This window comes from Erythrolamprus reginae, chromosome Z (genome assembly GCF_031021105.1).
Source record: "Erythrolamprus reginae isolate rEryReg1 chromosome Z, rEryReg1.hap1, whole genome shotgun sequence".
In the NCBI taxonomy this organism is placed as follows: Eukaryota; Metazoa; Chordata; class Lepidosauria; order Squamata; family Dipsadidae; genus Erythrolamprus; species Erythrolamprus reginae.
Genome location: NC_091963.1, coordinates 104,135,076 through 104,162,891, shown reverse-complemented (window position 1 = coordinate 104,162,891; position 27,816 = coordinate 104,135,076). Strand labels below are relative to the sequence as shown.

Genomic DNA, 27,816 nt, shown 5'->3' with positions numbered 1-27,816 from the left:
GTTTTTATTTAGTGGCAACCCTCGTGGCTCAGAATGAAGTCCTCACCCTTACACGTAAAGAACTTTTCCAGCCTTCAATTTCTATTCACTATAAGTTGCTTTCACTTTTTCTCTCTTTTTTTGACCTGTGGTTTTACACATTTTCTTAGAAATGGAATAATTGTGACAAAAACAAGCAAAGGAAGTACCAATGGTACCAGGTTCCTCGGGTGCAACCCCAAAATAACTGGGAGCACCCCTTGAACTCTACTGGCATTGACAGATTCACCAACAGTCAATTGCAAAAGCAGCTTTACTCTGAAGAACTTACATCCTGTGACAATATCTACAACACCATAAACCATCCACATCTGCCTACCCCAGGTCCTCAGAAAAGATTCAATAGGTAGATAAAAATGCCAAATCCAGTCTGAATGTCTGGCCGATTGCGCAACAAACCATAATAATAAAAATAAAAACATCTAATCTGGACAAAAGTCTGATCTTTCTTCCAAGGCCTTGTATCATCTTCTTTGTAATTTAGATGTCCTTTTGTCATAACTCATGTTCTCTTGTTCATTTCAGAAGCTCTGCTTTTTGTTCAGCTCTTTCTTTTATTTCAATCCTCAAATAACCTGCTATAATGGATTCTTTATTAGGCATAGTGCTTGCTTTTGTTATCTATTTAAGGCATTATTAGAATGGCTTCATAATGTCTCTACCATGCTGGCTTCATCTTGTCCGCATGGTTTAGGCACTTATCCAGTTTTGTTCTGTTTTGTTCTTCTGTTTTGTTGTTCTGTAGTGCCATCTGCAAAATACGTAGGAAAAGAATTAGTATTATACACAATCTTGCTGGCAGCTTTCTGAAAGTTGTCTTTATGGCAAGAACCAGGTTCTGTTAAGACTATTTGGTAAAGAAAGGATTATAGTTCATTTTTTGGCCATATCACATAGCCATATCACCGATATCGCACAGATATTGCATTCCTTCTTTCCTCACTCCCAGCTCCAGTATCTTTAGTAGTTGAACGATAGGCATAAATATAGTTGACTTTTGAGATGGAAGTAAAACACCCACTCAGTAAAAGACCTTGGAATTCTAATATCAAATGACCTAAGTGCCAAAGTCCACTGCAACAATATCGCCAAAAAGGCTTCTAGAGTTGTTAACCTGATCCTACGCAGCTTCTGCTCCAGCAATCTCACATTACCCACTGTTGTGGTTAGCTCTGGCCCAGCTCCTGCCCCAAGGACTGTGGATGTGGGGGAGACATCCACATGCTGCAGGCCTGTTTTGCCCCCAGTGGAATCTGCTGATGAAGGCTCCTCTGACCAAGAAGACATGAGTGACAGGGAGGAGGAGATTGTGGCAGACAGCTCAGAAGGAGATCAATTATCTAGCTCCTCCTTGGATTTAGAACAAGAGTTAATGATACAGCCACGCATGCGGAGAGCGATGCACAGGCAACAACAACTGAGAGATTATTATCAAAGAAAATGAGGCCACCTGTGGTTGGGTGGGGCTGTGGTAATTAGTGAGGCTGCTATAAATAGCAGCCTGTGGGTTTGGCCATTGTGGAGGATTATCTGATCGTTGTGTTTCGTGACTGCTTTACTGACTTTGACCTTTTGTGTGCTGATTTTCCCCCGCTTTGAAACTAAACCAGAGCAAAGTGTGTTTCACTTTGGAGGACTGTGAATTACCTCACAGCTGCAAGCTAAGTATCACAGAACTGATAAGGGACTTGTACCAATTACCAGTTTGTTTGGAGACCAGTGCTCTTTGCTATACAAAAAGAGTGCTTAGTTTAAGTGAATTTTCATTATAAGGAACATTGTTTTGAATTTTCAAACATGTGTGTGTGTGAAATTTGTACCTGTGAATTTTCGGGAAGAGTCTACCAGAGAGCCCGACAGAACACCCACAAAAGCCTACAAAACTTTTGCCAGACCCATCCTTGAATACAGCTCATCTGTCTGGAATCCATACCAAATCTCGGACATCAACACCCTCAAAAATGTCCTAAGATACTTCACCAGAAGAGCCCTTCACTCCTCCACTGGAAACAGAATACCCTACGAAAGTAGACTAACAATACTGGGTCTAGAAAGCTTAGAACTACGACGCCTAAAACACGATCTAAGTATTACCCACAAGATCATATGCTGCAACGTCCTGCCTGTCAATGACTACTTCAGTTTCAACCGCAACAACACAAGAGCACGCAACAGATTCAAACTTAATGTTAACCGCTCCAAACTTGACTGTAAAAAATATGACTTTAGCAATCGAGTTGTTGAAGCATGGAACTCATTACCGGACTCAGTAGTGTCAACCCCTAACCCCCAACATTTTTCCCTTAGACTATCCACGATTGACCTCTCCAGGTTCCTAAGAGATCAGTAAGGGGCGTGCATAAGTACACCAGTGTGCCTTTTGTCCCCTGTCCAATTGTCTCTCCTTTATCTCAGTTCGCCTTTGGCATTTGGCTTCAGGACTCAGCTGGGAAGCGGCGCGGCTGTTTTAAAAGGTCGCAGCCGGCCTGGGGGGCTTCCCAGCACCCCCCCGAACCCGGGTTGGGGGTTCGGGGGGGTGCTGGGAAGCCCCCCAGGCCGGCTGCGACCTTTTAAAACAGCCGCGCCGCTTCCCAGCTGACTCCCAAAGCCAAACCCGGAAGTGGGGGGGGTTTAATTAATTTTTTTTAAAAATCGCGATATAGCGTTTCGCAAAGATCGAGATCGCGAAACTCGAGGGATCACTGTATATGATCTCTGGCCAACCCAAATATTGCCCATTCTTGCATTTTCAGGACAATCCATTAATTATGGCATAAATTTTGTGGATTATACCCATTTCCACAAGGCATGTGGGAATGGCATATTGGCCAATCACACTTGGCCGATAAAGAATTCTATTCTATTCATCAAATATTATATTCTATCTGTTGTCATGGTTTGTCTATTGCTTGCTTAGAAAATTCCAGATTTTCCAAAGTGATCCTAAAGGACAGATAGACCAATCTTGCTTGCAAGTGGTCAATAATTTAGGTATGAGATTATGTGGAGATGCAGACTTTGCTTTCATGTTGTGCAAAAGGCCAAGGAAAGAATGATTGCTGATTATTCCTGCCTGATAATACAGCCTGAGAGTCTTTGCAAAAAACCTTGAGAATGTAAATACAGAAACTTAAAAAATCCTAAGAATTGTCCTAAAAGAAAAGATGGGGTTTTTATTTTGAGGACCTGCATGATTTGATGACTCTGTTTGTAGAGCTGATCATATAAGGAAATTTTGATTATGATTAAATGTAATAATCTAAAATTAGTTAGATTTCCTCCTATTTCTTTTTCTCTGCTGTCTTTATTTTAACTGTTGCATTTCACTCTTCTTTCCTCATGCTTTGCCAGTAAAACAAAACGATGAACAGAAATTATGAAGACACGGAAAAGCCTTCTCAAGCTAGCCTTCTCAAACCTATTAGACTGGTGGCCAGATTTATTTATGCATATACAAAAATACTATTTTGGGACCAACTGTTGATATACTATACTGTATTTCAACAAAACTGAGAATTTGGAGATAGGTAGTATTAATTTACTAAGCCTATTAGTGATGTAAGGCTCATACACGAACATTTTATTTTAGTTCTAGCACCCCATTTTAATTGATATTAACTTTCATTCCTCTATTGCTTTGTAACATATAAACAGATATTCCTCAAGGTAGACAAGCACAATCACTGGTAGCAGTACAAAACAAGATAGATACTTTTTTTTATATTGAACCTGATACTTGGTTTCTATAGCCTATTATTGAGTATTCTAATATTAATTTTTTGGACCACCATGTTTTCTGGCTCTTTGAATAAGTCAGATTAAGATCCAGACACTGCAAGGATTAGTGGATCTTTTCTTTATTATTGTGAGAAATAATAAAAGATTCTTGACAACTTGTTATAATTTCCATTTTCAGCTCTTACATCGAAGAGAATCAAGGAGAGGATGGAAATTATTTTGCATTTCTCTCACCCTTTCTTCTATCCCAACACAATATCAATATTTGCTTTCCAATTTTTGCATCCTGTTTTCAAGGTTATTTCTGTGCTCCTGGTTTCTCCTTCTACATGAAGACAGTGAGACACTGGAAAATCTTTGGATGCAGAATTTAGCTATTTGGTGATGAGCTGCATGGATTGCTTTTTGCCACTGTTTTGTACCTAAAAATAATGGAAACATACCACTTTTAAGACGAAGTCATGTACAGTACTTGTAAACAAGGTCAATGCATTAAATTTCTTAAGGAGATAATTTGTGGAACTGATAATGTGGACATGCCAAAAATCATATATTAAATCTATTGAACTTTAACATGCTGTAAGATACTGATTTGGTTCAATAGATAAAATTCCATTGTTTCCATTAAGTCAGAACCAATAATGGGAAAATAAAAACTGTCAGCTATTAGGCCTGCTCAGTCTGAAGCCCATAAACGGATACTATTTTACTTTGGAATTAGCAATTTCACAAGCAAAACAGAAAAATCCAAGTAGGGTAGTCTGGAGTCACATTTGCATGCATTCTGAATTGTTTCAGAATGGTGTTGTATTAACTTCTATGCTCAGCTGCTGAACCACATTAGTTTGATCTCACTTGCAATAGTTAACACTGCAGTAAAACAGGTCTTTTTCTGTAGGGAAAGTTCATTTCTTTATCTGTGGTAACTCTAGCCTCATCCTAGCTTCTGAGCTTATTCAGCCACCCTAGGCACTTTGAGGAGAAAAGGTGGCTCCCGGCCAAAGGGTTTGTTTTTGTGTGTTTGTATACAACCAGATAATTGCACACAACATAAATATCATGGATAATGGCATGCAAGTATTTAAAAAATATATTTTTGAAGGGAATGGAGGTAAGAAGATTTATTATTATTATTATTATTATTATTATTATTATTATTATTATTTATTGGGTTTGTATGCCGCCCCTCTCCGCAGACTCGGAGCGGCTAACAACAATGATAAAAAACAGCATGTAACAATCCAATTAATAAAACAACTAAAAACCCTTAGAATAAAACCATGGTAAAACATACCATGCATAACTTGCAATGGCCTGGGGGGGGAGAATATCTTAGCTCCCCCATGCTTGGTGATAAAGGTGGGTCTTGAGTAATTTGCGAAAGACAAGAAGGGTGGGGGCCGTTCTAATCTCTGGGGGGAGTTAATTTCAGAGGGCTGGGGCCGCCACAGAGAAGGCTCTTCCCCTGGGGCCCACCAAACGACATTGTTTGGTCGACGGGACCCGGAGAAGGCCGACTCTGTGGGACCTTATCGGCTGCTGGGATTCTATTGTATTGTAGCTTGGGGCAGGGGCAGGACAAGGGGCAGGTGATGTGGTCTGCTCTTTCGTTCTGATTGGCAGAAGTGAGAATCCTTAGAGAATGTCTTCAAGCTGCTCTGAAGAATTTGGGAGATAGAAACTGAAGTGCTCATTGACATCCAACTGAGATCGTAAACCAAATGAAGAAATTAATTGAAAGCAAATATACGTGTTCCAGGATAATGTTTCAGGATCCAATCTAGGCCATTCATGGGGATCAGAGAGTTAGTCTTCTGAACTTTTGGACTCGTGCTGGAACCCATCCACAGAATAAAGACAAAATTAAACTTTGTTGAGGCTGAGTGAGATGACCAGGGGTGGGCCATTTTGCTGCCAGTTTGCTCTGCCCCCATCCTCCTCACCTTACTCAAGAGTCTTAAGACTCATCTATGCCGCCAGGCTTGGGGCAATTAGACCCCAACCCCCTGGCCAATGAATGCCACGTATGGTTGTTGTGTAAGTGGGTATGAGTGTTTCTTTAACAATAGTGGGTTTTATAGATGAGTACTCTTAGTTTTTAAATTAATTGAATTTAGATGATTATATTGTGTTGTTCTTTTTTATTTGTTGTAAGCTACCCCGAATCTTCGGAGAGGGGCAGCATATTATTATTATTATTATTATTATTATTATTATTATTATTATTATTATTATTATTGTTATTATTATTATTATTGTTGTTATTATTATTATTATTATTATTATTATTATTATTATTTATTAGATTTGTATGCTGCCCCTCTTCGAAGTATTGGAGCAGCTCACAACAGCAAAATAGTACAAATCCAATAGTTAAAAACAATTTAAAACCCTTAATACAAAAAAACAATCATACATCTCCGACAAACCATACATAAAACGGAACCGGCCCAGGGGAATCAATTTCCCCATGCCTGACGGCAGAGGTGGGTTTTAAGGAGTTTGCGAAAGGCAAGGAGGGTGGGGGCAATCTTAATCTCTGGGGGGAGTTGATTCCAGAGGGTCGGGCCCGCCACAGAGAAGGCTCTTCCCCTGGGTCCCACCAGACAACATTGTTTCATTGACAGGACCCGGAGAAGGCCAACTTTGTGGGACCTAACCGGTCGCTGGGATTTGTGCGGCAGAAGGCAGTCCCGGAGATATTCTGGTCCGATGTCATGAAGGGCTATAAATCCAAATAAATAAATATACTCAAACTGGCTCTCCTTGTTGATGGCATTGAGATGAGAAACTTGAGATACTAGCTTGGGCAGAAAACAAAATACAGAGAGAAAAATTGGGACAGAGAAAAAAAATAAGTTTAAGAAACATGAGTAGAAGGAAGACTGGGGATTAGAAAAATTATACCTCCTGTGAAGCTGCACGAGTTTTACTACTGTAGTAAACTATGGCTAAATGCCACCAAGGATTGATTAAACAGTTCAGAAAACTTTTCCTCCCATTTTGAATCGAGCTCTACCTTGAGATGCTTCTTGCCCGGTGAAGACAGAACAGACTGCACGGTTGTTATAGCAACAAATGGTGCACATGCACGCACATATGTATTTTAAGGAGTATTAGATAATGCTTCTCTGATTTTTTTTTAAACACAGAAAAAATCCTCCACTAAGATTACTCCCCCATCTTTGCTTTGACAGAAATTTTTGCTTGACAAGTAAGAGCATGACTTCCCCCACTTCTCTTCTATCCCAAAAAAGGGAGCTTTGATCACAACAGCTCCCTGAATAAGAACATAAGAACATAAGGAGAGCCATGCTGAATCAGGCCAAAGCCCATCGAGTCCAGCATTCTGTGGCACACAGTGGCACACCAATTGTACATGGGGATCTGGAGCAGAAAGAGAAGACAAAACCCTCCCTTTCCCTTGACCCCCAACAAATGGTTCTCAAGGGAATCCTGCCTACCTCAACCAACATAGAGGCGGCACATGGACATCAGTTTCAATAACCACTGATACACTTGGCATCCATGAATCTGTCTAATCCTGCCTTGTAGCCATCCAGGCTGACAGCTGTCACAACCTCTTCTGGAAGTGAATTCCTTAAACCAACGACCCTCTGGGTGAAGAAACATGTCCCTTTATTTGTCCTCACTTCTTACCTATGAGCTTTAGGGAGTGCCCCCTCGTCCTAGTATTGTGTGAGAAAGAAAATAATTTTTCTCTATCCACCTTTTCTATCCCATACATGATTTTATACACTTCGATCAAGTCACCCCTTAAACGCCGTTTTTCAAGGCTGAAGAGACCAAGGCGTTGCGACCTGGTTTCATAAGGGAGGTGCTCCTTTTCCTTCATCATACTTGTTGCCCTTTTTTGCACCTTTTTCAATTCCATTATATCCTTCTTGAGGTGAGGTGACCAGAACTGTACACATTACTCCAAGTGTGGTCTCACCAATAATTTGTTGATTGTCTAGCATCCCTTCAAATAATTTCAATGGAGTATCTTGGCTTTTACTCACAGCATAGCCCTATCTACTTATTCTTGTCTTCTTAGATTTTCTTTTAGAAAATATTTTTTTGTCCTTGGGGGATACTTTTGTCCTTTTAGGGAGGTTACTTTTTTTTAAATAGGTGGTAAAAGAGTTGTCATTTTCCACATTCAGCCTCTTTCCTTCCAAATCTCTTGAACCTGACTCCACATCTCTACCTGCATCTGGCATCATTGGGTAGATACCAAACGCCAACTGACCATTTGCCCCAGAGTGACAACATGTCAAGGCACTCTGGAAATCTAAAACCAAGGGCATTTTGTAGGTTCCCACTAATGCTTCTGTTGCTCCCAATAAACTTACCCGTGGAGTTAATATTGGGAGAGTTGGCAGACAGTGGAAGCTCTTGAACTCTGAAACCTTTTGAAGTTGACTCTTCAAATCTGTCTCTAAAACCCCGGGGTGTAAATGAATGCATTAATGACACCTATATAGACATATTACACCACCCTTTCCAAACCTGGCACTTTCGTGATGTGTTGGACTACAACCCATCCTTCTCTGTAAGTGGCAAGGTTCACACTATTAGATAATTTTCCAGCAGTGAAGCTTTAGTAATTTAGCATTCATCCCATGAGCAAAGCAAACCATGCATAGGAGTGATGTTTCCTGGACTATTGCCTCTCCAGCTGGTCAGTTACTCAGGTCCTTTCCAACTGACACCTTGACAGATGTGACCGTGAAAACAAACCAATCTAACTGGTCAACCAGGAGCACCCAAGGAGGATTGCCACTATGGTATTAGGTCAGGAGAACTGAGACAGTAGAAAGCTTAGAAGGGATGCCTTTGCAAGTTCAAGATGTAGCTAAAACTCTTCATAATGTTTGTCTGGCTTAAATACCTGTGCAGTTCTAAGGCTTATCTTGAAGTCAAAAATTAAGTCAAAGATTTTATACAGTCATGACTCATTGGCAAACTGTATTTTACAGAGGTTGAGTGGAAATCCACACAAACCAAGTCAATTTGCTAGAACAAGCGTTCTGGATATAAAAGTTCTAAAACAAATTCTGATGACCAATTTATAGGTTGACAAGGTTCCATTGAAATACTAAGCCCTACATATCAAGAGATCTAGACTCCATTTGCTCATAGCTAGCTTAGTTTAGATCCAGCTTCATATAGGGCAGTGATGGTGAATCTTTTTCCCCCCTCAGGTGCCGAAAGAGCAGGTGCGCATGCTATCACACATGCGCGAGTGCCCACAGCCACAATTCAATGCCTGGGGAGGGCGAAAACAGCTTCCCCCAACCCTGGAGGCCCTCTGGAGGCTGGAAATGGCCTATTTCCCAACTTCTGGTGGGCCTGGTTTCGCCTTCCCTGTTCTGTAGTTATGTCAATCATTATTTGAATTTGCCTATTTTCATAGAACAGCAGCGATTGGCTGTGCAGTGGGCGGGAAAATACGAACGGCTGTCAAAGCCGCACCTACAGTCACCTAGCCAAGAAACCCAAGCCGCGTGCGCCAGTCGAAAAGCTGAATTGTTACAATTGTTGCTAGTTGCTGATTCCTAAGAAACAAATCAAGCGAAAGAGAGTTGCGTACTTTCTCCCGACATAACATTCCCCAGGCTCCAAAGGCTTCTCTGGAGCAAGGGGAGGGTAAAAATGCTCTCTCCCATCCCTCCCGGAGGCTCTCTGGAAGCCAAAATTGCCCTCCCAGAGCCTCTGTGTGAGCCAAAAATCAGGTGGTTGGCACACACATGCACATTGGAGCTGAGAAGCACAATGGCTTGCGTGCCAGCAGATATGTCTCTGCGTGCCACCTGTGGCACTTATGCCATAGGTTCGCCATCACTGATATAGGGTATTCCTTAGTAACCTTGTGAGTTCCATCTGGCCCTTAGCAAAGCCAAATATTCCTCTGCTTTTCTGATTTTGCTGTTTTGTCTTTAGAAACCAACACTTTTGTAGCCCTTGGTCTTAGCCAGAATCTGGACCAAGGTTTTCTGCCGGGCTCTCTGGTATGAGCCTCCCAAAAATTCAAGGGTACAAATTTCAGACACACACACATTTGAAAATTCAAAACAATTCAAAACAATGTTCTTTGTCACAAAATTCAAAAGAAGCAAAGCACCCTTTTTTGTATTGCAAAGAGCACTCATCCCAAAACAATTGTAGGATGTACAATTCCCTTAATCAGTCCTTAAGTACTTAGCTAGCAGTTGTGAAGGAACGTCACAGCCCTCCTTCTTCCGACGAAGTGAGACACACACACTTTGCTCTGCTTTGGTTTCAAAGGCGTGAAAAATCAACAAAGTCCGGAAAACAGCAAGGCACGGTCCTGAAGAACTGCGATCAGATAATATTCCACAACGGCCTAACCAACACGCTGCTATTTGTATCAGCAGCTCTAATTACTAGAGCCCCACCCAAACACAGGTGGCCTCTCTTATCTCCTGTAATATGTCCTTACTTCTACGCATAATTCTGCACTTGCGTGGGTTCAAGACTTCCACATCCAAATTGACTGAAGATAATGGAGATTGGCTTCCTGGGCTGTGTGCCAAGCCCCCCTCTTCCAAGTCACCCCCATCTTCTTCTTCTTCTGAGGAAACTGCACTACCTGCCTCTGTCGGCAATAAAAGTGGCCTATGACATGTTGATGTTTCCCCTGCATCTACCTCCACATTCCTTGGGGCAGGAGCTGGGCCAGAGCCAACCACAACACAAGGTAGGAACGATTGCTGCCTTAGTCTCACTGCTAAGAAGTAATAGATAGGCTTATCTTTTGAGATGTCTCCTGTGGTCTTTATCTGAGAAAAACAAGCCATGATAAATAAACGATCAAGGGCAATTTCCAATTTCCAATTCCACCATCACTTCCTAAACTATTTATCTATCTTCTCCTGTTTCACTTTGTTATGGTTCTGATTGACCCCCATTGTTTATCCAGATAGCCTCTGGGATATTTGAGGAGTATTTTCTGCAACTGTGGGAAAAGCTGCATTTTGCCATAATGGCAATTTCTCATGGAGAGAGGATGAGAAAGACAGTGCATAAAAATAGAAGAACATTTGCAATAATTACCACTTACAGCCTCACCCTTCTCGGGGAATTAAATTATATTTTATGACTCTAGGTTATTTTGATGGGATAGGACATAATGTGTTTCTTTTTGTTTCAGAAAAATTCATCAACTTTGGTGAAAAGAAGGAGAAATGATGGGGCAGGAGAGTATTGAGAACTGAGGGCACCACAACCTAACAACGCAACATACAAAGAAGGGAACAAAGTATGACCTGGAAGGCTGCAGTTCTGTTTTGCAAATTTTCAGCTTCTTCTGTCCTCCATCCATCTATTCATACAATAAGCAGCTCCCAGAAGAAAAGTGTAAATTGTGATCATGCATTCATATGTTTTGTTGTCTGGTATTGGCGGTAATTCAGCAGAGCCATGAACTGGCATGTCCCCCACTGCTAAGACAGGCAGCACATTCTGAGCCACCCACCCCTGAATTGGTTAAAGGTCTCTACTTGATGTAGTGAGTGATCCCACTTGGTCCACTTTCAGGGATCAGGTAGAAAGAGAGAGAAAAAGAGGATTGCAGAGAGAAGAGGTACTGATCAGGGGAAAGAAGCCTGCCATGCTATTTACATAGCCAGCCAAAGGTTTGACTTTATGCTTAAGTTATGTAGGTGTCGACGTGGGTTAATCAAAGACCTAGCAACAAAATAGAGAAGAGCTGTTGGGTCCTTGGTGCTCTCTTGCTTGTTTTCTTGCGGGCATTTCATTACCCAAACTTTACCCAAAAGTTAGTTATTCTAAGTTATTCCAAACTAGATGATATCATCAGTGTAGTTTGCTGTCAGTTTATATTCTAGTGGCTTGCCTCTCAGTTTCAGATTGGATTGTCTTAGAGATTCTTTGGTTGGGCTGTTTGTTGTTGACTTCTTTGGCACTTTCTTGATTGGAGTATTGTTTGAGCATTGGTCTGATGTTAACTGGTGATTGTTGGTCTGATGTGGAGTCAATCTGTGCTGATCTGGGTGCTGATTGCTGGTGGATAGGTTCTCGGGTCTTTTTTATTTATTTATTTATTTTGTCCAATACACAATGAGGGTTTTAGTGGGTATATATATCTATATACACATAGTAAAATACATGATGAAGGTTATAGAGGAGATACTCATAGTAAAATATATCTATCTTTTTATTCCCCTTTGGGCTGGTTGAGTGTCTCTTTTGCCTATCTACTCATGTTGTTAAGGTCTATGTGTCTATCGATAGCTGATTTGTCAAATGCCAGGTTTCTAGAAATCCCCTGTCATTTTTGGACTTGATTTGGTCTTCAGTTGATTTTCCCAACTGAAATATGCTTAAATCTGTCTGTATGTTGTGAAATTAAAGAATTTTCATCATGTCTTCTGACTGTTAGTTGGTGTTTGTGGATGCATTCTGACAGTCTTCTGCCTGTTTATTGTCCTATATAGTGGTTGTTGCAACCCTAACGTTAAATTTATTTATTTTATTTATTTCTTAGATTTGTATGCCACCCCTCTCCATAGACTCGGGGCGGCTAACAACAGTAATAAACAGCATCTAACAAATCTAACGTTTAAAATAATTAAAAAACCCTTATTAAAACCAAACATACACACAAACATACCATGCACAAATTGTATAGGCCTAGTGGGAAAAGGGTAGTTCAGTTCCCCCATGCCTGATGACAGAGGTGGGTTTTGAGGAGCTTACGAAAGGCAAGGAGGGTGGGGGCAATTCTGATCTCCGGGGGGAGCTGGTTCCAGAGGGTCGGGGCCACCACAGAGAAGGCTTTTCCCCTGGGTCCCATCTTTTTTCCTTCTTGGGTTGCTGGGACTTTTGATTTGCTTAGGATGTTTTTAAGGGCTTTAGTTGCTTGTGTGCTGTGCTGATTCCATGTGGTTATAGTAGTCTGTTGGTGGCTTCTGAGATATTCTTTAGGACTAGAAGAGTGTGCAGCTTGCTCAAATTGGTCTCCATAATTAATATATCACCACAGTGATGGCTATGTGCCAGAAAGGGACATAAAGTATAGGTGTTAAATAATATCAAGAGGGTTCATGTTGTGCTCTTGAAGCTCTAGCTCTTTGCTAGATGTATAATAAGAGGTCAGGGTCCAATTTGTGTAGTTGAATTCATTGTCTAATTTTTAAAAACACTTTAGGGGTAGTGATTTCTGACAGTCTCAAAATGGGTGAACAGTGCAGTCAGGCGGTAGGGAAAGCAAGTAGGATGCTTGGCTGCACAGCTAGAGGTATAACAAGCAGGAAGAGGGAGATTGTGATCCCGCTATATAGAGCACTGGTGAGACCACATTTGGAATACTGTGTTCAGTTCTGGAGACCTCACCTACAAAAAGATATTGACAAAATTGAACGGGTCCAAAGACGGGCTACAAGAATGGTGGAAGGTCTTAAGCATAAAACATATCAGGAAAGACTTCATGAACTCAATCTGTATAGTCTGGAGGACAGAAGGAAAAGGGGGGACATGATCGAAACATTTAAATATGTGAAAGGGTTAAATAAAGTTCAGGAGAGAAGTGTTTTTAATGGGAAAGTGAACACAAGAACAAGGGGACACAATCTGAAGTTAGTTGGGGGAAAGATCAAAAGCAACATGACAAAATATTATTTTACTGAAAGAGTACTAGATCCTTGGAACAAACTTCCAGCAGATGTGGTAGATAAATCCACAGTAACTGAATTGAAACATGCTTGGGATAAACATATATCCATCCTAAGATAAAATACAGAAAATAGTATAAGGGCAGACTAAATGGACCATGAGGTCTTTTTCTGCCGTCAGACTTCTATGTTTCCCCAAAGACACCATCAATTCCTGATGTGGATAGTTCTTACTTCTTGAAACAGTTGTCATTCAAACATTATTTTTATTTTGAGAAGCAATGCAAGAAAATGCAGGTTATTTATCTGAATTCACCACAACGGGCTATTCTCTATGGGGTTCCTGAAAAAATTGGGGGATCCCTGGTCTTGCTTCTTCCCCAGAGTTCTCTAACAGAGGGAGGAACTGGTATTGTTCTTAATGGTTCCTATCAGTGGTATTGGTATGCCTCGGAGCTCCATTCTGGTAGTGGCCCCCAGATTGCACAATTTGCCCACAACCTCTCCGGTGTTGACTTTACCAGACCTCAGAAAGGGTCCGCAATTTGAGAATCCTCTTGGACCCTCAACTGAGATTTAATCAACATCTCTCAGCTATGGCCAGGGGGACCATTACACAAGTTCACCTAGTGTACCAATTGCAGCCCTACCTGGATCAGGAGAGTCTCCTCACGGTCACTCATGCCCTCATCGGCTCATGGGACTACACTTGAAAAATGTTCAGAGACTTCAACTAGTTCAGAATGCAGCCACGCAAGCTGTTGCACCAATACTCTGTGAACAGCACAGGCTTCCAATTGGTCTCCAGTGTTAGTAAGTGTTGGTTATGGAATTCACTTCCAGAAGAGGTCGTGACAGCTGTCAGCCTGGATAGCTTCAAGGCAGGATTAGACAGATTCATGGATGCCAAGTGTATCAGTGGTTATTGAAATGGATGTCCATGTGCCGCTTCTATGTTGGTTGAGGCAGGCAGGATTCCCTTGAGTACCATTTGTTGGGGGTCAGGGGAAAGGGAGGGTTTTGCCTTCTCTTTCTGCTCAAGATCCCCATGGACAATTGGTGGGCCACTGTGTGACACAGAATGCTGGATTTAATGGGTTTTGGCCTGATTCAGCATGGTTCTTCTTATGTTCTTATCATCTATAAAGCCCTACATTGCCTAGGGCCAAGACTATCTTTGGGACCATCTTCTGCTGCATAGCTCCCAGTGACTGATTAGAGCCCACAGTGTCGGTTTGTGGGGCTGCAGGGAAAGGCCTTCTCTGTAGTGGCACAGGCTCTCTGGAACCAATTACCTTTGGAGATCTGCACTGCTCCCACCCTACTGGCTTTCCAGAAAGCCCTAAAGATCTGGCTTTGCCAGCAAGCCTGGGGCCATGATTGACCAACACATCTGTAGATCCGACCTCAATAAGAATTTTATGACTGTATTAATCGGGGCTTTAAGTTATTTTACATTGTTTTTTAAACTGTTGTGAGCTGTCCAGAGTCCTTCGGGAATTGGACCTCATACAAATCGAATTAATAAATAATTAGTAAATTAATAAATAATAGATTACAATTTGCAGGTTTCAGAGGTTGGAAGGGAAGAAATCTGCTTCATGTTTTAGGATCACCTGTATCTATTCTCCATAGCTAAATCTGTATTGGTTCCTGTATCAGAGAATTGGGAGGGCACTTAGACAATTAAATGGGTTGAAAGCTGAATGTTATAGAGGATATAGTAGAGAAGAAATGCGAGATATTTATTTATTTTATTTATTTATTTAGTCCAATACATGATACACATTGAAGATAATAGATATGTAGTAATATAAATAAAGAAAAGAAGTGGAGAAAAGATATAAAAGTATAGGTGAACATATTTGAAAGGAAGAAAAGATAAATGAGATAAGAAGAGACAATTGGACAGGGGACGGAAGGCACACTGATGCACTTACGCACGCCCCTTACTGACCTCTAAGGAACCTGGAGAGGTCAATCATGGATAGTCTAAGGGAAAAATGTTGGGGGTTAGGGGTTGACACTACTGAGTCAGGTAATGAGTTCCACGCTTCGACAACTCGGTTGCTGAAGTCATATTTTTTACAGTCACATTTGGAGCAGTTAATATTAAGTTTGAATCTGTTGCGTGCTCTTGTGTTGTTGCGGTTGAAGCTGAAGTAGTCATTGACAGGTAGAACGTTGCAGCATATGATCTTGTGGGCAATACTTAGATATAGGAGAGACTATAGGACAGGGGACAGAAGGCACTCTCATGCGCTTATGTACGCCCCTTACTGACCTCTTATGAATCTGGAGAGGTCAACCATGGATAGTCTAAGGGTAAAATGTTGGGGGTTAGGGGATGATACTACAGAATCCGGTAATGAGTTCTATGCTTCGACAACCCGATTACTAAAGTCATATTTTTTACAATCAAGTTTGGAGCTGTTAATATTAAGCTTGAATCTGTTGTGTGCTCTTGTGTTGTTGTGGTTGAAGCTGAAGTAGTCTTTGACAGGCAGGATATTGCAGCATATGATCTTGTGGGCAATACTTAGACCATGTTTAAGGCATTGTAGTTCTAAGTTTCAAGACCCAAGATTGTAAGTCTAGTTTCATAGGGAATTCTGTTTCGGGTAGAAGAGTGAAAGGCTCTTCTGGTGAAGTATCTCTGGACATTTTCAAGGGTGTTAATGTCCAAGATGCGATATGGGTTCCAAACAGATGAGCTTTTATTCGAGGATAGCATCCTCTCCCAGTCCAGAGACCCTGATTTATTCCTCCCTTTCACTGTTCATTGAAGATGGTGGTGGACCTTCTGCTTAAAATATGTTGGCATAGTGAGCTATTAATAAGTGCTTTCTTAAAAATTCATTTAACACTGTTACAGCGCAAAACTTTAATCTGTGGCAGGTGCTGACGCAGAAAGAAGCAATGCCAGGACATTCTGAACATTAATTACCAGGTGACATTTTATTTAACCTAGTATGGGATCCAGGGTTTTGGACATATCACATGGGTTAACCAAACAACAGCTGTTAATGGCAAATATTAAATAGGAATTGACTTTGCAACACAGGAGGGCACCGGTTATTGGCTTCAGTTCACTTCACAACTTTTTTTCCTTTTGAACAAAAGTTTTGTCAAGAGCTTAATTAGAGCCTGATCTTGCTCTTTAGACATTTGATTTAATGTACACTCAAGGTATTGTTTTGGTAGATGCACAGAAGTGCAGGCGGGCATCCAAATGGTTTGTCTTGTTTAAGATTTGTAAATGCAATATATTATTCTGCCTTATAGGGGTGTGTTTTCAGTTAAAACAATAATATCTGAAGCATAACATTTTGTTCCTGTTTGCTGAGAATTTTTCACAGACAACAGAAAAAAATATCCTAGATATAGCAGGATATGATTTTATTTTATTTTATTTTAAGTTTCTGGCTTGCAAGAAAAAGGTACAGAGCCGAGACAGATATTTGAGAGCACTTCTGGGCATGTGCAATTTATATTTCCCTGATCACACACAAATATGCATATACAGACCCAAAAATTAATCATTAAGGAGGACTGAATTTTATTTAAGATGGCCACTTAGATATTACTCAACTGGGAAAAAAAACGAGAAGGAGGGAAAGGAAATTCATCTTGAAATTAAAACACAATGAGTGAAGGAGAGCCAGGTAAACAATGTTTTATGGGGATTTATGTATAAAGATGCCAATTCAAAAATAATTGCTCGGATTTAAATAGAACCACACAAATCTTTTATAATTTTTTTGTACAATATTTGAACTAGATAAAACATTCACATAGGAGATTGTTCCTGTAAAGTATGAAACATAATCTATATAGATTCCAATCAGGGGAAAAAAACCTGTGTGTCCAGGTCACCTGCACAGGTTTACTGTAATACTTACTTAACTTACTTACTTACTTACTTACTTACTTACTTACTTACTTACTTACTTACTTACTTACTTACTTTGTTTGCTTGCTTGCTTGCTTGCTTGCTTGCTTGCTTGCTTGCTTGCTTGCTTGCTTGCTTGCTTGCTTGCTTGCTTGCTTGCTTGCTTGGTTAGTTAGTTAGTTAGTTAGTTAGTTAGTTAGTTAGTTAGTTAGTTAGTTAGTTAGTTAGTTAGTTAGTTAGTTATATAGATCTATCCTAGTCTCCCTTAATTTTCAAATTCAGCAAAAAAAACCATGTGACATATATATATATATGTTTTCGTAGATTTTCACGGGTATATGTATGTAGATTGTTCTGAGTTCGAGTTTTGCCCCATGTAATATTTTGCATGTTTATGCGATGTTTCGGTGAAATCACATTCACCATCATCAGGCTGAAGTTGTAAGCTTCGTGCTGCTGTAAATATAGTTTATATTTAGTTTATATTTTCTTCCTCTGGGTCCCGCCAAGCGACATTGTTTGGTTGACGGGACCCGGAGAAGACCCACTCTGTGGGACCTGACTGGTCACTGGGATTTGTGCAGCAGAAGGCGGTCCCTGAGGTAATCTGGTCCGGTGCCATGAAGGGCTTTATAGGTCATAACCAATACTTTCAATTGTGAACGGAAACTGATCGGCAACCAATGCAGACTGCGGAGTGTTGGTGTAACATGGGCATATTTGGGAAAGCCCATGATTGCTCTCGCAGCTGCATTCTGCACGATCTGAAGTTATTACTCTACAAATCCCCGAATTGACTCATCTTTACATGTGGCCTTCAATGAGTAGTTGTGTTTGTATTACCCAAGGTAGTGTTCTGGGACCAACACTCTTCATTCTCTACATCGATGACTTCTGCGATCTCATCACAAGCAACTGTGTTCTCTTTGCAGACAATGCAAAAATCTTCAACACCACCGATAACACAACTGCTCTCCAAAAAGAACTAGACTGTGTTTCTGATTGGTCTAACACATGGCAACTCCAAATCTCAACCAGCAAATGCTCTGTCCTTCACATCGGCAAAAAGAATCAAAACTCCAAATACAAACTGAATCAACAAATTATCACAGATAATCCCCACTCGGTCAAGGACCTTGGAGTACTAATAACTAAAGACTTAAGTGCCAAAGCCCATTGCAACAACATCACCAAGAAGGCTTTAAGAGTTGTTAATCTAATTCTACGTAGCTTCCGCTATGGCAATCTCACACTACTTACCAGAGCTTATAAAACTTTTGCCAGACCCATCCTAGAATATAGCTCATCTGTTTGGAACCCATACTGCATTTCTGACTTTAATACACTCGGAAATGTCCAGAGATACTTCACCAGAAGAGCTCTTCACTCCTCCACCCGCAACAGAATACCCTACGAAATTAGACTTACAATCCTGGGTCTAGAAAGCTTAGAACTAAGACACTTCAAACATGATCTAAGTATTGCCCACAAGATCATATGCTGCGACGTCCTGCCTGTCAAAGACTACTTCAGCTTCAACCACAACAACACAAAAGCATACAACAGCTACAAGCTTAATATTAACCGCTCCAAACTTTAGTAATCGAGTTGTCGAAGCGTGGAATTCACTACCAGACTCTGTAGTATCATCCCCTAACGTCCAACACTTTACCCTTAGACTATCCATGGTTGACCTCACCAAGTTCCTAAGAGGTCAGTAAGGGGCATACATAAGTGCACCAGAGTGCCTACCGTCCCCTGTCCTATTGTCTCTCCTATATCTCCTATATCTTCTCTTCTATACCTATATCTTTGCCTGCTATTCTCTCATAGTTATATTTCACTCCTTTATTTTCTCCTCTATTCCCCTTTTAATACATTCTACCTGATTATATCCTCTATAACCCTCATTGTGAATTATTGTGTATTGGACAAAACAAATAAATAATAAATAAATAAATAAATAATAAATAAATAAATAAATAAATAATACTTACTGTAGTTAACTTTAGCATGGTTACACATTTTTATAGGTTTGCATGATACATTAAAGCCAGCAGCATATCAAATCTCAATGCAAAAAGAATTGCAAACTTGAATGCAGTTATGTGTACCCCAACATCTGGCCCAAGTTTTGGCATCCCAAATTCCACACATTTTATTTGTTTGTTTGTTTGTTGGATTTATATGCTGTCCCTCTCCAAGGACTCGGGGTGGCTTACAACTTATAAAAACAATACAAAATACAATTAAATTTAAAATTAGCTAATCTAAAAACTCAAATTCCGTAAAAATCAATCATTCCCCTTCAAGCCAGCAAACATACATTTCATTCATCAGCCAGGAGGCAGAATCTAATGGTCCCAAGCCTGATGACATAAATGAGTCTTCAAACTCTTGCAGAAAGTGAGGAGAGTGGGGGCAATGCGAATCTCTGGGGGGAGCTGATTCCAGAAGGCTGGTGCCCCCACAGAGAAGGCTCTACCCTAGGCATCACCAAATGACATTGTCTAGTTCAGTGGTAGGCAAAGTTGGCTCTTCTATGACTTGTGGACTTCAACTCCCAGAATTCCTGAGCCAATTATGCTAGTTGAGGAATTCTGGGAGTTGAAGTCCACATGTTATAGAAGAGCCAATTTTGCCTACCCCTGGTTTACTTGATGGGACCCAAAGAAGGCCGACTCTGTGGGACCTAACTGCTGGGGCTCATGCGGCAGGAGGTGGTTCCATAAGTAGTCTTGTCCGTTGCCATGTTGGGCTTTATAGGTCATAGCCAACACTTTGAATTGCGTCCGGAAATGCAGTCCACAGAATGCTAGATCCTACTTTGATCCTACTTATGATCCTACTTAAGATTAAGATTTAAGATTTATTAGATTTGTATGTCACCCCTCTCCGAGGACTCGGGGCGGCTCACAACAACAACAGTACAATACACAGAGTACAAATCCAATATTAGATAAAAAACGAAATTTAAAACCCATAGATATTAAAACAATCGTTACTGCACAATCATACCATTCTCATGTATTACAGTCAGGAAAAAAGGTGGTGGGGAGGAAGAGATAGTTATTCCCCCCATGCCTGGCGACATAGATAGGTCTTCAACATCTTGCGGGAGGTGGGAAGAGTAGGGGCAATTAGAATCTTCAGGGGGAGTTGATTCAGAGGGCCGGGGCTGCCACAGAGAAGGCTCTTCCCCGGGTCCCGCCAGATGGCATTGTTTAGTCGACGGGACCCGGAGAAGGCTAACTCTGTGGGACCTGATTGGCCGCTGGGATTCGTGTGGCAGAAGGCAGTCCCAGAGGTATTCTGGTCCGATGCCATGTAGGGCTTTATAGGTCATTACCAACACTTTGAATTGTGCCCGGACACTGATCGGCAACCAGTGCAGGCAGGGCCACCATCAGGAATTTTGGGGCCCCATACAGCCTAAGTGTCTGCCCCCCCCCCCGCCATTTTAAAACTATTTTAAGTCGCCAAGCCACTCCATCCCCCGGGGATCATTTCCCGCTTCACACCAAGCGAGGCGGTCCCATAGGCCAGTGTTTCCCAACCTTGGCAACTTGAAGATATCTGGACTTCAACTCCCAGAATTCCCCAGCCAGCAAACGCGAGGAGCTGGAAAGGACGAGGGGAGAGAAAAAGCAGGGTACCAGCAGTCAGGCGGGTGTCTTGAGGGGGCACTCCCATCTGGAAGGAAGGAAAGAAAGGCGAGGGCGAGCTATGAAGGAAGGAGGGAGGGAGGAAGGAAGGAATGGTAAAAGGGGCGATTAAGAGAGGAATGGGCGAATGAATGGACGGAGGGTGGGAAGGAAGGAAGGAAAGAGAGAAGGGACAGGAACAGAGGAAGGGTGCAAAGTAAAGCAAGGAAAGGTGTGAAAGGGGAGAGTAAGAGAGGAAGGAGTGAAAGAAGGGAATGAGGGAGGAAAGAAGGGAGGAAGGAAAAGGAAAGCAAGAAATGGAGGGAGGAAAGGAAGGAAGGAAGGAAGGAAAGAAAGAAAGAAAGAAAGAAAGAAAGAAAGAAAGAAAGGGGGAAGGGACAGGAACAGAGGAAGGAAGCAAGGAAACTTATGAAAGGGGAGAGTAAGAGAGGAAGGACTGAAGGGAGGGAGTGAGGGAAGAAGGTAGGAAGGAGAAAGAAAAGAAGAAATAGAGGAAGGGAAGGTAAAAGAGAAAAAGAAAAAGAGCAAGAAAGAAAGCAAGAAAGAGAGAAAGAAAGAAAGAGAATGAAAGAGAAATAAAAATAGAGAGGGGGAATGAAAGAAATGGAAGGAGGGAAGGAAGGAGAGAAAGCAAGAGAAAGAAAGGAAGCAAGAGAAAGAAAAAAGAATGAAAGAGCAAGAGAGCAAGAGAGAAAGAGAAAGAAAGAGAGAAAGAAAGAAAGAAAGAAAGAAAGAAAGGCAACTTCAAAGAAAGGCTCACTGAGCATCTCTCACTCTCTCTCTCTTTCTATCCCTCTTTCTTTCTCTCTCTTCCTTTCTATCTCTCCTCTTCCTTTATCTCCTCTCTCTCTCCCCCTCTCTTCCCCCTCTTTCCCTCTCTCTTTCTCTCTCTCCCTCTCTTGCTATCTCTCCCCCCTCTCTCCCTCTCTCTTTCTCTCTCTCCCTCTCTTGCTATCTCTTTCTCTCTCTTTCTCCCCCCTCTCTCCCTCTCTCTTTCTCCCTCTCCCTCTCTTTCTCTCTCTCTCCCCCTCTCTTTCTCTCTCTCCCTCTCTTGCTATCTTTCTCTCTCCCCTCTCTCCATCTCTCTTTCTCCCTCTCCCTCTCCCTCTCTTTCTCTCTCCCCCTCTCTCTCCCCCCTCTCTCCCTCTCTCTTTCTCCCTCTCCCTCTGTTGCTATCTCTTTCTCTCTCTTTCTCCCCCCTCTCTCCCTCTCTCTTTCTCCCTCTCCCTCTCTTTCTCTCTCTCTCCCCCCTCTCTCCCCCCTCTCTTTCTCTCTCTCCCTCTCTTGCTATCTTTCTCTCCCCCCTCTCTCCATCTCTCTTTCTCCCTCTCCCTCTCTTTCTCTCTCTCTCCCCCTCTCTCCCTCCTCTCTCCCTCTCTCTTTCTCTCTCTCCCTCTCTTGCTATCTCTTTCTCTCCCCCCTCTCTCCCTCTCTCTTTCTCTCTCTCTGTCTCTTGCTATCTCTTTCTCTCTCTTTCTCCCCCCTCTCTCCCTCTCTCTTTCTCCCTCTCCCTCTCTTTCTCTCTCTCTCCCCCTCTCTCCCTCCTCTCTCCCTCTCTCTTTCTCTCTCTCCCTCTCTTGCTATCTCTTTCTCTCCCCCCTCTCTCCCTCTCTCTTTCTCTCTCTCTGTCTCTTGCTATCTCTTTCTCTCTCTTTCTCCCCCCTCTCTCCCTCTCTCTTTCTCCCTCTCCCTCTCTTTCTCTCTCTCCCCCCCTCTCTCCCCCCTCTCTCCCTCTCTCTCCCTCTCTCTCCCTCTCTTGATATCTCTTTCTCTCCCCCCTCTCTCCCTCTCTCTCTCGGCGGCGGCAAGGTCGTCAGCTGTGAGGCGGAGCTCCGGAACTGAGCACTGACGGCGGCGGCTAGACGTGTTGCTAGACGCTGTAAATGCTGTCCAGCCGCCGCGGTCAGTGCCTCTGTTCCAGAGTTCCGCCTCACACCTGACCACTCTGCCGCTGCCCCACGGCTACTACCCCGCTGCGACTGCTGAGAGAAAGAGAGAGGGAGAGAGGGGGGAGAGGGGGGCTACTACCTGCTGCGGCTGTCGCTGTCGCCGTCATCACCCTCCCGCTGCGCGCCGCCCGTCCGCTGCCGCTACCCTCCCACCAGCCCCAAAGCTCACCTGCTGCAACCGCCAGGGAAGCTCCAGCCGGGCGGGGCGCTGCAGTTGCCAGAAAACTTGGAAGGCGCTAAGAAGGAAGCTGAGCTTCCATTCTCACAACTTTTTGAACAATTAGGGGGCCCGGCCATGCGCAGACTGTACCCTCCCTCTTTTGCCGGCTGCCTGCTGCCTCACTCACCTCAGCAAAGTAAAAGGCCCGGCCTTTTTCTTTGCTGAGGTGACAGTCTGCGCATGTGCAAGGAGGTGCTGACTGCGGGCCCCCCCAATTGTTCAATTTCGCCGGGCCCGTCACGGGACTCCCAGTAGTACCGGTCTATCGGCGGCCCTGAGTGCAGGTTATCCTACCTCCTTTGAAAAAATGACAGGGAAAGAGAATTCCTAGAGCACATATAATTTTATGAGGTTACTCAAGGATCATCTCTGCCGGTGGGACAAAAAAAAAGTATTAAACCTCCATTAATCTTCTCATCACCACCTCTGCAATGTTTGATAGGATAAACCTGAAGCAATCCTGGATTTTTGGCGATAAAACTAACCTCTCTAAACCCTAGATTGAATGAGTTATACTGTTTATACAACATGGTAACTTTAGCAATGGCTTTTTGTGTGATTAAATTAGTTGACCCTCCACTTGTATCTAGAAGATGAATAATTATGTCTGATCTCACAATTAGTAGCTATAATGGAAGTAAATTACCATCAGATTCTTCTGAGTCAGGAAGTTTTTAAACTTCCATGTCTAATCTACAGACTTGGAGCTTCCTTGTCTTCTCCATCCAAGTCAAATTAGGCTTAACCCTACTAGAGTTTTATCATCAACCAGGTTCTGAATCAAGAATAGCTGTCTTGAGCTAACTGAATTACTCGAGAAATGTCTCTATTAAGAATTCAACGGGGGCATTAAACAGAAGTAGTTTCTGGAATTTTTCCTAACTCCTTTACGAGCAATGGTTATCTCTTCATGATTCATCTGCATATGTTGGTATGTACTGTATATATGTAATGGGAAGCACAGCTTTGTGCTTTTTCATGAATAAAGGAGAATACCGGATTTGGGGGGGGGGGGGGTATAAGAGGCACCTTAGTTTTCAGGGAGGAAAATTGGGGAGAAAATCTTCCTACCAAGTTATTCATCTGGTTAGCGTCCTTAGTCTGTACAGCTTCAAAACATTATTTATTTTATTTTATTTTATTTTATTATTTTATTATTTTATTATTTTATTATTTTATTATTTTATTATTTTATTATTTTATTATTTTATTTATTTATTTATTTATTTATTTATTTATTTATTTATTTATTTATTTATTTATTTATTTATTTATTTATTTATTTATTTATTTATCTATCTATCTATCTATCTATCTATCTATCTATCTATCTATCTATCTATCTATCTATCTATCTATCTATCTATCTATCTATCTATCTATCTATCTATCTATCTATCTATCTATCTATCTATCTATTTATTTATTTATTTATTTATTTATTTATTTATTTATTTATTTATTTATTTATTTATTTATTGGATTTGTATGCCGCCCCTTTCCGCAGACTCGGGGCGGCTAACAACAGCAATAAAACAGTATATAACAAAATCCAATACTAAAAACAGTTAAAACCCCATTATATAAAAACCAATCATACATACAGACATACCATGCATAGAATTATAAAGGCCTAGGGGGAACGTGTATCTCAGTTCCCCCATGCCTGGCGGCAGAGGTGGGTTTTAAGCAGCTTTCGAAAGGCAAGGAGGGTGGGGGCAATTCTAATCTCTGGGGGGAGTTGGTTCCAGAGGGCCGGGGCCGCCACAGAGAAGGCTCTTCCTCTGGGTCCCGCCAAGCGACATTGTTTGGTTGACAGGACCCGGAGAAGACCCACTCTGTGGGACATAACTGGTCGTTGGTTAGGGCTGAAAAAGCCTTTTTGAGAGGGAGTAGGAATGAAAGCAAGCCTGCAAAAATTTAGGGCAGGAAAAACTGCTTCGGAGGGAGTGGGAATAAAAATAAATGCTGCAAACCAGGAAGATCGTTATCACCACGTTAGGGCTGAAAAAGCCTTTTTCAGAGGGAATAGGTATAACAACAAGCCTGCAAAGACTTAGGGCTGGAAAAACTGCTTGGGGGGGAGTAGGAAGCTGGGAAGATCATCAGCATCTGGTTAGGGCTGGGGAAAAAACATGAAAAAAGCTACATTCAAAGTATAAGATTTATTTATTTTATTATTTATTACTTAGATTTGTATGCCGCCCCTCTCCGAAGACTCGGGGCAGCTCACAACATGTAGAAACAAATCATAAGTAAACAGACAAATTTAAAAATATTAAATATTTAAAAAAACCCATATACTAACAGACGCACACACAAGCATACCATGCATAAATTAAACATGCCTGGGGGGAGATGTTTCAGTTCCCCCATGCCTGACGGCAAAGGTGGGTTTTAAGGAGTTTACGGAAGGCAGGAAGAGTAGGGGCAGTCCTAATCTCCGGGGGGAGTTGGTTCCAGAGGGCCGGTGCCGCCACAGAGAAGGCTCTTCCCCTGGGGCCCGCCAACCGACATTGTTTAGTTGACGGGACCCGGAGAAGGCCCACTCTGTGGGACCTAATCGGTCGCTGGGATTCGTGCGGCAGGAGGCGGTCTCGGAGATATTCTGGTCCAATGCCATGAAGGGCTTTAAAGGTCATAACCAACACTGATGCACCCAAAATTTCAGCCTCTTTTAGAGAGGGGAAAAAAGTGTGCCTTATACTCCAAAAAAATATGGTACATTTGTCCCAGGATAATGTTGTGGGATTCAATCTGGGTTATCAGCGGGCTCAGAGGATTGAGGGTGAACCCAAGAACAAGGGGGACACAATCTGAGGTTGGTTGGGGGAAAGATCAAAAGCAACGGGAGAGAGTATTGTTTTACTGAAAGAGTAATGGATGCTTGCAGCAGGCTTCCAGCAGATGTGGTTGGTAGATCCACAGTGGCTGAATTGAAACATGCCTGGGATAAACATCTATCCATCCTAAGATAAAATACAGGGAATAGTATAAGGGCAGACTAGATGGACCATGAGGTCTTTTCCTACTGTCAATCTTCTATGTTTCTATGATTAGTCTTCTGAGCTGGAGCCCATCTGCATGGAAGATGTTCTTTCTGGTGTAGGTCAGGAGAGAATTGAGAGGAAGCCTTAGCATGGAAAAGTGGAAAGAGGGTGGTGAAAATTGTCATGCTGTATATTGACAGCCCCTCAGAGACATTTAGTAATGAAACAGTTAACTTGTGTGCCTTATTGCATCCTTCTCTTATGTCACAATATCCTGCCAACCTCACTTCTTCCTCCTCTTCTTTCTAACCTCCATGATATAAGATGCATATGTATTGCTGTCCCCTGAAACAGTCTTTTATTTGTTTATTTCTGTTTTTAAAATAAATACTGTATATCTTGTTTAAAATGATTGAGGCTTCTATCCATCGACCTCCGCAGGGTTAAGGTCCTAACAGACTTTAATAATTTACCCTTCCTGTGACAAAAATTACTGACCCCTCGCATCCTGGACACAAACTGTTTCAACTCTTACCCTCAAAACGTCGCTACAAAGCACTGCACACCAAGACAACTAGACACAAGAACAGTTTTTCCCCGAACGCCATCACTCTACTAAACAAATAATTCCCTCAACACTGTCAAACTTTGTACTAAGTCTGCACTTCTATTTCTACTAGTTTTTTCTCATCATTCCTATCATCCTTTTCCTCCCGCTTAGGACTGTATGACTGTAACTTGTTGCTTGTATCCTTAAGATTTTTATTACTATTGTTTCTTTATTTCTTATTTGACCCCTATGACAATCATTAAGTGTTGTACCACATGATTCTTGACAAATGTATCTTTTTCTTTTATGTACGCTGAGAGCATATGCACCAAGACAAATTAATTGTGTGAGCAATCACACTTGGCCAATAAAGAATTCTGTTCTATTCTTAAAAAAAAAAAGTTTCCTAATTTCTTGAGAGGGGAATTTTGGGGGCAAATGTTCTACAGCATTTTTCTCTCTCTCCCAAGCTATATTTGGCCTACAGTTAGCCTTTGACTTAGGAGCATTTGTTTAACAATGATTTAAAGATATGAGGTGTTGGGGAAAAAGTGACCTATGTACTGTCCTTGAATGTATGACTTACCTTTACGATGGCTGCAGAATCTTGTGATCATGTAATCACGATTTGTGGCCTTCTCAGCCAGCTTTCTGACAAACAAAGTCTGTTGAAAAACTGGATGTGGTAACAGTAGTCATAAAACCAGGTTAGTCACACGATGACCTACCTAGCACCACCATTTAATGACCAAAATGCCAGTTCCAATTGTTCATAACCCAGCTACTCACATTTTCAAGTTCAGATCCTCCTTAGTTGGTTTATGTCTCAAATTTTGACGCAGTCGGTTGCATTTTAAGAGAGTTACCCTCCCGAAGCAGAGGGCCTGACTTGATATCCAAACCCTTTACATAATTGCTTCCAATGTTCTACTGGATTGAAAAGAATCTAAGTGAAATAGTATTTGGGCCACGACTGCCCTCTGCTGTTGCATCCTGGGATTGACTAAAATGTTTGCTTTGTTCTAACGGGAATGAATCTCAAATTTTAGTTTGAAAAAATATGTACTTCACTCTCATTCCAAAAAGCAGCCTCCCACTTTTCGCCTTAGTTGAT

The 27,816-nt window shown here is 41.8% G+C and overlaps 1 long non-coding RNA gene across 1 annotated transcript; it reads right to left on the bottom strand.

Moving 5' to 3' along the window:
* Positions 1–119: 119 nt before the first annotated feature.
* LOC139153435 (uncharacterized) lies at positions 120–27,616 on the bottom strand. Its single transcript, XR_011556830.1, has 4 exons — positions 27,492–27,616; positions 27,289–27,378; positions 4,012–4,199; positions 120–790 (listed from the first exon to the last, which is right to left on the bottom strand). It is a non-coding gene; the product is annotated as an uncharacterized lncRNA (long non-coding RNA).
* Positions 27,617–27,816: the final 200 nt, after the last annotated feature.